This window comes from Salmo salar, chromosome ssa21 (genome assembly GCF_905237065.1).
Source record: "Salmo salar chromosome ssa21, Ssal_v3.1, whole genome shotgun sequence".
Lineage (NCBI taxonomy): Eukaryota > Metazoa > Chordata > Actinopteri > Salmoniformes > Salmonidae > Salmo > Salmo salar.
In genome coordinates this window covers 10,473,987-10,487,158 of record NC_059462.1, presented here as the reverse complement: position 1 = coordinate 10,487,158, position 13,172 = coordinate 10,473,987, and positions in this window count along the sequence as shown.

Here is a 13,172-nt window from a genome sequence, read left to right as displayed (position 1 = left end):
CGGCCTTCAGTGTGTGACAGGTTTGTGATTCTAAAAGGACAGCAACCGTAATACCAGCGCACTCATGTAGGAGAGTGAACCTTTTGTAGAACACAAAGGGCCAGTAGTGTAGGCTATACGTAGGTATAAACCATATACCCACTATTTTTTCAATGGGTATTGTGTATACTCACTTCTTAATCCTTACTGATGCATATACATTTACATTACATTTTTACATTTTAGTCATTCAGCAGACGCTCTTATCCAGAGCAACTTACAGTAGTGAATGCATACATTTCAAACATATATATTCCCCCCCCGTACTGGTCCCCCATGGGAGTCGAACCCACAACCCTGGCGTTGCAAAGACCATGCTCTACCAACTGAGCCACACAGGACTTTGACTATTGGATGTTCTAATAGGCACTTTAGTATTGCCAGCCTAATCTCAGGAGTTGATAGGCTTGAAGTCATAAACAGCACTGTGAAGCAAGCACTGCTAAGAGCTGCTGGCAAACGCAGTAAAGTTTGAATGAACATTTACGAACCTGCTGCCGCCTACCACTGCTCAGTCAGACTGCTCTATCAAATCATAGACTTCATTATAATAAACACAGAAATAGGAGCCGTTGGTCATTAATATGGTCAAATCCAGAAACTATCATTTCGAAAGTAAAACATTTATTCTTTCAGTGCAACCCTAAGTCTAAATATTGCTGTTACATTGCACAACCTTCAATGTCATAATTATGTAAAATTCTGGCAAATTAATTACGGTCTTTGTTAGAAAGAAATGGTATTGACACAGTTCGCAACGAGCCAGGCAGCCCAAACTGTTGCATATACCCTGACTCTGCGTGCAATGAACGCAAGAGAAGTGACACAATTTCCCTAGTTAATATTGCCTGCTAACCTGAATTTCTTTTAACTAAATATGCAGGTTTTAAAAAAATCTACTTCTGTATATTGATTTTAAGAAAGACTGATGTTTATGGTTAGGTACATTCGTGCAACGATAGTTTTTTTTCCGCGAATGTGCTTTTGTTAAATCATCCCCCGTTTGGCGAAGTAGGCTGTGATTCGATGATAAATTAACAGGCACTGCATTGATTATATGCAACGCAGGACAAGCGAGTTAACCTAGTAATATCATCAACCATGTGTAGTTAACTATTAATTATGTTTTTTTGTAAGAGAAGTTTAATGCTAGCTAGCAACTTACCTTGGCTCCTTGCTGCACTCTTGTAACAGGTGGTCAGCCTGCCACGCAGTCTCCTCATGGAATGCAATGTAATCAGCATCCAAAAATGCTGATTACCGATGGTTATGAAAACTTGAAATCGGCCCTAATTAAATCGGTCGACCTCTAATTCTGATTGGTCAAGAGAGTAAAGATTATTATATCTAATTTTGACTATATGACTATCCGGAAAAATATATTTTATGTGAATAGTGAAATAATTTCAAATGCTCATCCCTAGTGTGTGTACTGACATATATCAAAGTGATATAGTGGAGGTATAGGATTGATCAATTATGTAGTACAATAGAGAAATCATGCACAAAGCAGCCTACACAAGTGCAAAGCACGTGAAATATATTCACATGCGCGCCGCACATATTGCCAACTTTAAACAGAATGTAATCTGCAGACAGCAAGAATGTGCAGCTCTCAACTGGTTTTGGCATGGAGCAGCTCACAAAAGAATGACATCGGTAGCCGGTAGGGTAGGAAAGACTTTTCAACGTATGATATCTATCAGTAAATGCTAACTAAGGCAACAATGGGTATGCAAACCAGGTATTGAAAAAGTTTAGTCTGAAGTGTTCGTTAGTAGGCTATTTGTGATGTGCAATTGTCATCATGCACTGTTTGTATCAGGGGCGTAGACATGGATGGGTCACATGAATGGGCCTGGTGGACAGAGGCACACCCACTGGGGAGCCAGACCCTGACAGGCCCACTCAATCAGATTGATGTGGTTTAAGCATTGTTGTGAACTTAGACCATAAAATGTTATATATATATAAAATGTTATATATATATATATATACATACATACATACATACATACATACATACATACATATATATATATATATATATATATATATATATATATATATATACTGCTCAAAAAAATAAAGGGAACACTTAAACAACACAATGTAACTCCAAGTCAATCACACTTCTGTGAAATCAAACTGTCCACTAAGGAAGCAACACTGATTGACAATAAATTTCACATGCTGTTGTGCAAATGGAATAGACAACATGTGGAAATTATAGGCAATTAGCAAGACACCCCCAATAAAGGAGTGGTTGTGCAGGTGGTGACCACAGACCACTTCTCAGTTCCTATGCTTTCCTGGCTGATGTTTTGGTCACTTTTGAATGCTGGCGGTGCTTTCACTCTAGTGGTAGCATGAGACGGAGTCTACAACCCACACAAGTGGCTCAGGTAGTGCAGCTCATCCAGGATGGCACATCAATGCGAGCTGTGGCAAGAAGGTTTGCTGTGTCTGTCAGCGTAGTGTCCAGAGCATGGAGGTGCTACCAGGAGACAGGCCAGTACATCAGGAGATGTGGAGGAGGCCGTAGGAGGGCAGCAACCCAGCAGCAGGACCGCTACCTCCCCTTTGTGCAAGGAGGAGCAGGAGGAGCACTGCCAGAGCCCTGCAAAATGACCTCCAGCAGGCCACAAATGTGCATGTGTCTGCTCAAACGGTCAGAAACAGACTCCATGAGGGTGGTATGAGGGCCCGACGTCCACAGGTGGGGGTTGTGCTTACAGCCCAACACCGTGCAGGACGTTCGGCATTTGCCAGAGAACACCAAGATTGGCAAATTCACCACTGGCGCCCTGTGATCTTCACAGATGAAAGCAGGTTCACACTGAGCACATGTGACAGACGTGACAGAGTCTGGAGATGCCGTGGAGAACGTTCTGCTGCCTGCAACATCCTCCAGCATGACCGGTTTGGCGGTGGGTCAGTCATGGTGTGGGGTGGCATTTCTTTGGGGACCGCACAGCCCTCCATGTGCTCGCCAGAGGTAGCCTGACTGCCATTAGGTACCGAGATGAGATCCTCAGACCCCTTGTGAGACCATATGCTGGTGCGGTTGGCCCTGGGTTCCTCCTAATGCAAGACAATGCTAGACCTCATGTGGCTGGAGTGTGTCAGCAGTTCCTGCAAGAGGAAGGCATTGATGCTATGGACTGGCCCACCCGTTCCCCAGACCTGAATCCAATTGATCACATCTGGGACCTCATGTCTCGCTCCATCCACCAACGTCACGTTGCACCACAGACTGTCCAGGAGTTGGCGTATGCTTTAGTCCAGGTCTGGGAGCAGATCCCTCAGGAGACCATCCGCCACCTCATCAGGAGCATGCCCAGGCATTGTAGGGAGGTCATACAGGCACGTGGAGGCCACACACACTACTGAGCCTCATTTTGACTTGTTTTAAGGACATTACATCAAAGTTGGATCAGCCTGTAGTGTGGTTTTCCACTTTAATTTTGAGTGTGACTCCAAATCCAGACCTCCATGGGTTGATAAATTGGATTTCCATTGATTATTGTTGTGTGATTTTGATGTCAAAACATTCAACTATGCAAAGAAAAAAGTATTTAATAAGATTATTTCATTCATTCAGATCTAGGATGTGTTATTTTAGTGTTCCCTTTATTTTTTTGAGCAGTGTATATACACACACACACACACACACACACACACACACACACACACACACACACACACACACACACACACACACACACACACACACAGTGGGTATAGAAAGTTACCACCCCTTTTCAAAATGTTCACCTGTTGTTGCCTTCAGCCTGAAATGAAAACACATCAAATTTGACTTTTTCCGGCTTTATTTGCAAACAGTAACCCACAATATCCAAGTGAAAAAAAAACAGGAAAAAAACTTTGAAAAGTAAAACAGTAAAATACCCTTTGGGATAAGTGAACACCTCCCTTAAAATTGCAATTGCAAACTTGAGGTATAACCAACCACTATGGGCGGAGAGGTACTTTCAAAACATTTACGAGATAAAGTTGTGGAAAGGCACAAGTCACGTGTGACTGACTGACTTTTTCCCCTTATATTGTTTTTCGGTGGCCATACACAACTAGAGAGTTGTGTAGGTGTAGGTGTCATTTGGTTAGTTAGCAAGAACTTGAACGACTGTTATCCAGTTAGCATATCTCTTGCACTCTCAAATTCACTCTGGCTATCTACTCCGATTTCAGAGCACTCTCGTCTCTCAACAGCAACTGCACTGCTATAAAAAAAACACAGTTCCACTCACCAGATGATCATTTCAAACTTAACTTCTTGTTGAAAGTTATTCTTGAAAAGGGAGAAGCTAAAAAATTAGCAACAACATCCTCTTTGATAACACCTGCTACAGCAGCTGCAAACAATCCGACAACAAAGCTAGCTAGCGAGACCGTGGGAAAACTACTGCTCGCTATCACGCAGTGACCTGTTGGCCTTCAAGAAGACAGAAGTTTCAATACGTTTTTGTAAAAATGGTTCCACCCATTAAGTAAAAATGTGATTGGTTGATTCCACTGTCACTCGAAAATGTTGCCCTAATACAGTTGAATGGCAGACGCCTTTATCTAACTTCTGATGGCCTAGCCTAGCCAATGGCTGACTTAGCTAGCTAGATTTATCTCTGCAGAGACCAGCATAGAAGAATCCTGATTGGATCCATTTTTCTCTTCAGTGTTAACCCTTTAATTTTCAACAAAAACTGAAGAGATTAAATCATAACATACTTTAAAATAATAATATAGTTAACATTATTATTATATTATTTTAACCATTATTTTATAAATCCTTAGCCCTTCTATGAAGGTTCCCCACTGTCTTTGGTTAAGTACTAATTTGTAGAGTGGCTCTATTTTCCCTCAGCATGCATTTTTTCACTATTTTGAACGTCTAAAGAATCTGTTGTTCTGAAATATGAACACAGAAATACTGGACATTTTGATCTCTTATTATGGTGGTGATTTGACATAATTACAATCATGGTCTTGAATTGGACTCGCATTTCTGGTCTCGGTCTTGACTCGGTCTCAGACCTGTTGTCCCCATTCCCGGTCTCGGTCTTGACTCGGTGTTGCCCCCACCCCTCGTTCTTGGTCTTGACTCGGACTCGATTTGCTCCGGTCTTGGCTTTAGTTGGTCTCAAACACAACACTGGTAGTATGACATGATAGAACACTTTTCCATTAGAGCGTCCTTAAAAGCAGTCAAATGGCACCATCCGCTAACTAAAGTTACTAAAACACGCACCAGTTTTCAGATGAATGATTAGCTTACAGAGTTGCTCACAGTGTTCACCTTGCTCCTGGTGAGTTTTGCTGTTTGCGGCAAGTTCGAACCCCAGCTGGAATATCATTTTTTTCTTTGAAATGTAGAATTACATTTATTGTGTTAGTGTGTTGTGAAGACAAGAGAAGTGCAGCCAAAACCTTGTAAATGAAGATTGCGAATACATTTAATGAGGAGATTCTTGTTGGAGTCCCTGTTGCAGACCGACACATAGGTTACTGTCACTGCTACATAAATCATCTTCGCTGCTATAGTACAGGCCAGAAGTATTCAACACTTACCCTACGAGGTCTGGAGCCTGCTGGTTTTCTGTTCTACCTGATAATTAATTGCACACACCTGGTGTCCCAGGTCTAAATCAGTCCCTGAACAATGAAACAATGCAGTCAGTGGAACTGGCTTCGAGGTCCAGAGTTGAGTTTGAGGGGTAAAGGCTTTATTACATAGAGGTGTAGGCTTACACTTACGTACATGTACAATGTTCTATATGCATTATTATAATCACCCACTTAGTCACATATGCGTGGACCAGCAGTGAACAATGTTTTCCTTAACAAAGATGCTTGAAGCGAAAGGGGCTTGAACCCACAGTTAATGAACATTGTTGTTTTCAATCAACCACTTTAACAGTGTGTGCCACCAGGAAAGCAATGATGATTCTAATAGTCCATAAGGATCTTTAATTTTTAATTTTTGTACAATAAACTTGAATGTTGTATAGAGACCTCCTTTATCTTTTCTCCATAAAAGCACATTGATATTATTGAAACGGATTAGCAAAAATGTATTTAGTTAAACTTATTTGGGATTTAGTCATATGTGAAAATGAGCCTTATGAATTGGTAATGTTAGTAAGTAGCCTAGTTATGGATGAAATAATCATGCAATATTGTCACTCTACACTTGAGACCAAGTGAAGGGGAACAAAAGTCATCCTTGAGTTTGGAGGTTTAGATACAGTATATTCCTTTAGTGGCCAGGTTGACTTATTTTAAGAAATGCTATTGGTTTGTGGAGAAAAAGTAAAAAATCTTTCATAGTCTGATGCAGAAATTGTTACAGGAAATAATCAAGGCCACCTGGTGAGGTTAGCATAGGGCTAAATGTACCAGGTAATGTGATGGAAACAGCTAACATGTAGCCTTTGATCAAGTGCAACTACGTGGACGATTTTAATTGGCTGATGCTTAAACTTAAACTTGTTCTAATGTTTGACATTTTTTACAAACTGGGTCTCAGCTATCTGATGTAAATTACTTAAGTTTATATGATAAGACATAATCACAAAGTAGCAGTCATTTTCCTCAAAGACTGCTTTCTTGTCACACTCACAAAGACGAAAGGCTGCAAGGCTCTCTCAAAGCTTTCAACATCGTCATCGAGTCTTGAGGTTTAGGTTATAAAGATATCACTTCTATTTTTAGGCTGCCTCTTCACCTTTCGGGCAGATAACGTTCAGGCTCTATTCATTCTCTCTTTGATGCTACTGAAGTGTATGTTTTCCTTCTTGATAATCTGTTAATGTTTTGAAACCTGCTACTCTATTTTTCATTCACGACCTTTTTATTTTTTCTAAACCCATGGATACACGTCAAGAAATATGATATCTTTAAAACATACAGTATTTCAGTCGCTGAACTGGACCTGCATCGCTAGCCTTGGACTTGTCGTCTAACCACAATAATGGTACTGGTTAATCGCAATTCTTGTTTATCCACTAACTTTGCAACTTTAAGTTCTCCCCTCCTCACAGAGACCGCCTGTTGCTGTGTCTGATGTGTAATTACCTGATTTCCTGAAATCATTGGATTTTGTTGAATGTTCAATGCAGATGTTATCTCAATATCAGATAATTTCTGGGGGAAAAAGTATGTACCTTACTGTGATTGTTTTCAATTAAAATGGTCAAAAATTGAAAAAAATTGTTTCTTAGCAAAGAGACATTTCTTAAGCAATGATTTTGCTTGGACTGTCTGGGAGTAGTCTGAGTAGGGAAAACTACTGTAGCTATTATTGGCAAAGAGGTATGGAGCTCTTTCTTATTGGTCTCCATCCCAGCAAAACAGGCTGACATTTTAGGAAGTCTTTTCAAACAGGTCTTACACTAAAAGGGCATAATCATAATTTTCATAGTATTATTCCAACCTCAAAGTGGAAATATACTGGATATATACTGAACAAAAATATAAACAACATGCAACAATTTCAACGATTTTACAGATTTACAGTTCATATAATGAAATTAGTCAATTGAAATAAATGGGCAGAGGCGCAGCCATGGGTGTGCCTGGGAGGGCATAGGAACACCCACTTGGGAGCCAGGCCCAGTTAATCAGAATTAGTTTTTCGCCACAAAAGGGCTTTATTACAGGCAGAAATACTCCACAGTTTCATCAGCTGTCCGGGTGGCTGGTCTCAGATGATCCCACAGGTAAAAAAAAGCCAGATGTGGAGGTCCTGGGCCGGCGTGGTTACACGTGGTCTGCGGTTGTGAGACTGGTTGGAGATACTGCCAAATTCTCTAAAATGACGTTGGAGGCGGCTTATGGTAGAGAAATGAACATTAGATTCTCTGTCAACAGTTCTGATGGATATTCCTGCAGTCAGCATGCCAATTGCCCGCTCCCTCAAAACTTGACACATCTGCGGCATTGTGTTGTGTGACAAAACTGCACATTTCCGAGTGGCCTTTTATTGCCCTCAGCACAAGGTGCACCTGTGTAATGATCATGCTGTTTAATCAGATTCTTGATATGCCACATCTTTCAGGTGGATTGATTATCTTGACAAAGGAGAAATACTCACTAACAGGGATGTGAACAAATGTTTGCACAAAATTTGAGCGAAATAAGCTTTTTGTGCGTATGGAACATTTCTGGGATCTTTTATTTCAGCTCATGAAACATTGGACCAACACTTTACATGTTGAGTTTATATTTTTGTTCAGGGTATAAAAAATAGGATCATCGTGTTTTTGACTGCAGTGGGCCTTTGGTCTTGAGGAGATTGAAAGCACTGCATCATTATGTTGGCTCGTCATGATTGTAGCTGGAGCTTATGTTTTGATTTCGCGTCATACATTGGAACCTCTCTCTCTCTCTCCCACAGAACAACAGGAGTAAGATCACTTGATTGTGACTTAGAATTTCCAAGTATTTCAGCTTAATCTTTCTGGATATAGAAAGGTTTGCGAGGCCTGTTAAGGATGTACAAAGCAGATAACAGATACTTTTAAGTATTCTCAAAGTCTGCATACATGGAGAATCACATTGAAACGGGCCCTAAGGCAGTAATTCAAAACCATTCCCAAAATAAAGACAGATTAGTTACAGTAACTGCTGTAACTGTGGAAAAAAGCAAGAAGGTTTAGTACGTTACACCCATAAGCATCAATGTGGTATTTTGAAAATTAACATACCAATTAGGGACTGAAGGCCAAAATGTTGAGAAAGACAATTTTAATGATCAACGCCACAGAAGGGTTGTGTGTCGAATAATGTCTGTTTGAAACATACTGTTGGAATTCCTGTGTAGGGAAAAATGCAACCATCATAAGTCTTCAACGAGATCAGCATATTTTCTCCCAACTTAAAATTTCACATCTCTGCACTAATGTCCACAGCTCAAGGTTAAAGTGGGCCGCTTCTTCCAACGTTGGCAACTTTGATGAATTGGTGTCTGAGACGGGGATATTTTCAAAGTCGAGTCCTGAATGTCGCTATGGTAATGAGTATCGTCGCTTTGCTTTAAACTACATATGAAGCTGAAGCCTTCACCTGACATTTCACTTTAGGGCCTGTAGGTTACATGCACAGTAAATATTATGTACCGTAAAGGAGAGGATTCATGGTTGTTCATACGCCAGCTAGACTAATGACCTCAAATTAAGGTAAATAATGTAAAGCGTAACAATTGAAACACGCTCTCTAGCAGCACAGGGAGATGATAGAACGTCTCCTGGATTGATCATTTCTAGGAACCCATTCATATCAACTCTGAAGCAGTGTAAGAAGTCAAGTAGCAGTTCATTTCCTCCCCCAAATTGACAGAGTCATGCATCTTGGGCTTGTCAGCAGCAGCAGTCAGAAGAACACATCAAGGCTACGTGAAGCAGGTCTGGGTGGCCACATTAAGCTTTAATGGTATCTGATATCTCTTATTTCCTCTTGGGGTTGGGGGATAATTTGATGGCAGTATGCTGTGGCACAGCAGGCACTAGCAGGTTTCAGCAGGCTACATCTTGCCACAGGGATAAACAGCTTTGTAGACGCTTCAGCACCAAGCTCTGGGTCGAAGTTGCCCATAGGCACAGACACAAATCGATGAAACAGCCCTAGACACCATCAACAAATTGAGTATCCAAAACTTAAATTGTACACAGCTAATGGACATGAAATGAATAGCTTTCATGTTATTCACTTATTCATTCTCTTGTCCATGAACTAAGGCCTCGGAGAGTTAAAAAAAAAACATGAAGAAAACATTTGCCGTGTGATGCTAAGAAATCCAGTAGTTCTACCACAACAACCAATCTAGGAATTAACTGAATTAAGAAGCAACATCCACAATTATTCTCTGCTACAGTGCAATAGCATGCTGTTTCTGCGTCAGTCTTTGATAGATGGACAGACAGACAACTTGCTACTCTCTTTTCATTTGCTCTTAATTAAACTGTCACGGGTGTCGTAGGGTTTAGACCAAGAAGCAGCGGAAAAATGTATACTCATCTTCTTTTATTAAAGGACAAAGAAGGAAAACCAAAATAAACACATATACAAAAAAACACGACGACAAAGAACCGGCCGATAAGGCACAAAGCTATACACAACAACATTCTCCCACAAAATCCCATGACAAAACACACTCCTAAATATAGGACCTTCAATCAGAGGCAACTATAGACAGCTGCCTCCAATTGAAGGCCCCAATCCCCATTACCAAAACATAGAAATACAAACACATAGACAGAACATAGAAATAAACGAACATACAGAACGATAACCCAAAACCCTAACTAATAAATCAAATACCCCTCTACATAAACAACCACCCCGAACCATATAAACCAAATACCCCCTCTACATGAACACATACACAAACACACCCTGAACCACATAAAACAAATACCCCCTGCCACGTCCTGACCAAACTAAAATAACAAATAACCCCTATTACTGGTCAGGACGTGACATAAACGCTATGTTGCCACAGAGATGAATTGGCCGATAACATGGCCGGTTTGTTCTTGAACTCGATTTTGCTCCGTTAGCCTCCCCAAATGAGTCTAGTGAACTTTTTGGGGCCATAAAAATATGGAAAAAAATGTGTAACTCCAGTTGAATTAATTAGACTACCTCTGTCTGAGTCAGGTGTTTTCTTCTTCTTATGTTCTGAACATTTTCTGAAATGCACTGCCTGGAGATTGATCTGTGTCTCCACATCTAGTGGAATCAACGCCTATTTTCTTAGTTGACTTGACAGATTATGTTAGGGTAAACAGATGGCTTTAGAAGTTGGCATTGTACATTATTCTGAACTAGCTACTAAACCAATGTTGCAGAGAGACAGAGTGCTTTTTTGGTCTATTTTTTTGTCTTTGGTGTTTCGGTCACTTGTTTACACATACAAGTAACTAAAGTGGTTTGGTAGCTGTAGGTGAAGTGTTTTGGTTTTAGGTCCCAGAGCTACAGTAGCTTAGTGGGCTTGTGCAGTCTTGAATCACGCTGACAGCCTGTCTGTACACTGTGGCGGTCAAAGTCACTGTCAGAGCCAAGCTATGTGACTGTGCAACCTTTTAATTGCAGACTATGATTGAGGAACTGCAGTAGCCAAAAAACAGAGCACTTCACCATGAAATTACTTTGCTTCTAAAAAGCCATTAGTCCAGACTGTATCTCAGATACACTGTACTGTATGCAATATTCTCCCAAAAGACACATTCAAATAATGGAGTTCAGCAAACATTTCCCCTTGGAGACGTGAAATTATCACAAAGTCTGCAAATTGAGCCACAAATCATGAGGGGAACAGTTTTCCTAAGGATGACTACTTAAGGATGACAACTTTTTGGGAAATTAATATTCTACAAATCTGCATCGGATGAGTTGGCCGTTGTGCCAGTTTATGGCAGCGTTATGCCTGGCATAACACTCTTTGGTCATCCTCTGACACATGCAAGAAGGGATAGCAAGAACCTATTGTGAGGGCATGAAGACATTGTCCAACCAGAAACAGATAAATGTCCTAGCCATGTCTGAATCCTGGCTTAGGAAGTCCACCAAAAACTCTGAAGTCTTCATCCCTAACTACAACATTTTCAGGCAAGATAGTACGGCCAAAGGGGGCGGTGTTGCAATCTACTGCAGAAAGAGCCTGCAGAGTTCTGTCCTACTATCCAGGTCTGTACCCAAACAATTTGAACTTCTACTTTTAAAAATCCATCTCTCTAAAAACAAGTCTCTCACCGTTGCCGCCTGCTATAGACCACCCTCTGCCCCCAGCTGTGCTCTGGACACCATATGTGAACTGATTGCCCCCCATCTATCTTCAGAGCTCGTGCTGCTAGGTGACCTAAACTGGGACATGCTTAACACCCCAGCCATCCTACAATCTAAGCTTGATGCCCTCAATCTAACACAAATTATCAATGAACCTACCAGGTACCACCCCAAAGCCGTAAACACGGGCACCCTCATTAGATATCATCCTAACCAACTTGCCCTCTAAATACACCTCTGCTGTTTTCAACCAAGATCTCAGCGATCACTGCCTCATTGCCTGCATCCGTAATGGGTCAGCGGTCAAACAACCTCCACTCATCACTGTCAAACGCTCCCTGAAAAATTTCAGCGAGCAAGCCTTTCTAATCGACCTGGCCCGGGTATCCTGGAAGGCTATTGACCTCATCCCGTCAGTAGAGGATGCCTGGTTATTTTTTTTAAATGCCTCCCTCACCATCTTAAATAAGCATGCCCCATTCAAGAAATTTAGAACCAGGAACAGATATAGCCCTTGGTTCTCTCCAGACCTGACTGCCCTTAACCAACACAAAAACATCCTGTGGCGTTCTGCATTAGCATCGAACAGCCCCCGTGATATGCAACTTTTCAGGGAAGTTAGAAACCATTATATACAGGCAGTTAGAAAAGCAAAGGCTAGCTTTTTCAAGCAGAAATTTGCTTCCTGCAAAACAAACTCAAAAAAGTTCTGGGACACTGTAAAGTCCATGGAGAATAAGAACACCTCCTCCCAGCTGCCCACTGCGCTGAGGATAGGAAACTCTGTCACCTCTGGTAAATCCACTATAATTGAGAATTTCAATAAGCATTTTTCTACGGCTGGCCATGCTTTCCACCTGGCTACCCCTACAGCGGTCAACAGCACTGTACCCCCACAGCTACTCGCCCAAGCCTTCCCCATTTCTCCTTCTGCCAAATCCAGTTGTTGATGTTCTGAAAGAGCTGCAAAATCTAGACCCCTACAAATCAGCCGGGCTAGACAATCTGGACCCTTTCTAAAATGATCTGCCGAAATTGTTGCAACCCTTATTACTGGCCTGTTCAACCTCTCTTTCGTGCCGTCTGAGATTCCAAAAAATTAAAAAGCAGCTGCTGTCATCCCCCTCTTCAAAGGAGGGGACACTCTTGACCCAAACTGCTACAGACCTATATCTATCCTACCCTGCCTTTCTAAGGTCTTCGAAAGCCAAGTCAACAAACAGATTACTGACCATTCCGAATCCCACCGCACCTTCTCCGCTATGCAATCTGGTTTCAGAGCTGGTCATGGGTGCACCTCAGCCACGCTCAAGGTCCTAAACGATATTGTA